A 2,500-nucleotide genomic window follows, 5' to 3' on the forward strand; every position below is an offset into this window, starting at 1 on the left:
GTAAAGCCAGATAAATATAGTTATAATCTATGTAATTAAAGATTTCTCATTACTGAGATGCCTTGACCCGGAACCAGTAGGGGACTGATCACCCCAGGGAAATTCCCTGGCCTCAACCTCCTCAGAAAACGAGTGAGATGGAGGACCTCTGGTCGGGCTCGGGTTGACTCAGCATTGCGATCTCAAGAACAAACTATGAGAGTCTGAAAATAGAAACATAACTAACCCTAATGTGAAGAATAAACTAACGGTAATTTAAAAGGTTTCAATATCAGTTAAAGGAGAAATACATAAAATGACTACAACAAGAAGAAAAATTGACTTAGAAATGGGAAAAAGTGCGTCAAAATCAGAAGACGTACATGATAATGGCAATAAGAGATGGATTTAAAATGTCTACAACAAAAAGAAAATTGTAAACACAGCTTTGAAAATGTTTTTGCATTATTGGTTGCGCCAAACAGAGAAAAGCTTACGTTAATGGTGGCAGGAGAGCCAATGATTTTTTGTTTTGTTTTGTTTTGTGTGACTTTGGTGCCTGCAGAACCAGAGCCTCAGTAACCAGAGAATAACATGCACGGAACAGAAAAAGAATGAGACATCTAAAAGCAGTCATACACATAACCCATTACTTTTGAAGAGTCTGAAACGGGACAGATATTTAAAATGCAGATTATGTTTAAAAAACATGCTCTACAAACTTATTAGGAAGAGATATGATGTGGGTTGGGCATTACAATTGTTCCAACAATACATGGGTTTTAGAATAAATTAAATAATGTTGTCCCAAAATGTTATGTATAGAATATACACTGTTTAGGCCAAACGATTTAAAGAGAAATTTAAGCCTGTGACACTAACTATATTAACTTAGATTGATGCATTGGACTAACACAGGATGGGTGGGGGGCTGAGTGCTGGCTCAAAAGACTACATTCTCACAAGCCATGAGCTCAAACTTAGCTACAGTTCGAGAGACAGTCAATTGTTGTTGAACATCTTGTGCTGTTCTCCAGATAAGAAGATTTTAGCAGAAACAAGGCCACAAAATTAGCAGCTGTGGTTCACTAAAGTAAAGCTATCTTTTAAAAAGCACCTTTACCAGACACAAAAAAATAAATTATACATTTTCTGGAAATAACTTAATTATGTAGATAATGGAATCCTAACCATGCGTTAGAAACACAAATGTTGCAGAGTTTACTTTATTCTCAGACCATGTCAGCTGGAGATATTATTAAAAAGCCTGAAGCGGGAAGGCAAGCATTTGATCACATTAAGAAACTATTGGTTAGTTCTACTGTCTTAGCATATACACGACAAAGCCATTCGTACAAGCTGTAGACTGTAAAAAAAAAAGAAAAAGGAAAAAGGAAAAAGGAAAAAGGTTGTATGATATTTGTGTTAATGCGTAAGTGGGGACTTAAAGTTGAGACCAGTGGCATATTATTCAACACAGCTAGATCCAGTAGCACAAACAATGTCTGAATGTTTACAAGCAGTAGTGGCTGCAGCCTTGGCGGTGCAGGCCTCTGCTCCTATTGTACTAAACAGACACTTACACTGAAAGTTCCACATGCTTATTTTTTATTTAATTTGTTTTGCTCTCACAGCCTCATATCACTTTTGAGCACTGCGTGACATTTAAGCCAGCTACACTTTTACGTACAGCACAAACAGATAAAAACTATGGCAGCCAGCGCTGACCTACAAGATATGCCTTTTTCCAAAAGAGATTTAACCATTATTGATGGTTCAAGCAAACAAACCTTGAACACATAGCCACTACTTCCACACTATTCCGCACAGGCAGCGGAACTTATTGCACTGATAGTGCACACACATGCAAAAGAGTTTCATTGGGAAACCACAAAGCAGACAAAGCCACTAACCTAGCAGAAAGTTTTATTACTTTTATTTCTTTTATTATGATTTTAGTAATCCAAGAAGCCTATTGGAACATAAGGTTCTGATACAATGTTGACCATTATTTTACTCCAGATATTGCTATTGCTGCTTGCTTTTATTCATTTTATGTAAAACACTTTCAACTGCAACACCCATCTGACACATACACATTTGAAGAATTAAAACACACAATACTAAAAGATATGCTGCAGTATTGAGCCATGGTGAAAACATGCCTCAATAAGAGGGGATAGTAAGCATCTATTTTTAGTTCTTGTTTTTATTTTTTGAGAAAGAAAGTTAATCATTCATCATTGATTTTATATTGTTTTACTTCTTATTGAATTATGTAGTTTGAAAGATGTTTTAACATTCAGTTATAGATTTTATTGAGTTAAATCCCAACGAAGAAAGAAATATTGTCTAGCCATAGACAATCACTGCCCATACAACCTCCAGTCAGCCGGACTGGTAGAAAAGAAAGAACCGATCTATTGAAAGCCAATTCAGAGAGAGAAATTAGTGATATTAAGCATGCATGTAGATATCACTGTTTGAAATGATGTATGGAAGAATCTATACTGCCTAAACT

The sequence above is a fragment of the Sprattus sprattus genome, assembly GCF_963457725.1.
Source record: "Sprattus sprattus genome assembly, chromosome: 6".
Taxonomy (NCBI): Eukaryota; Metazoa; Chordata; class Actinopteri; order Clupeiformes; family Clupeidae; genus Sprattus; species Sprattus sprattus.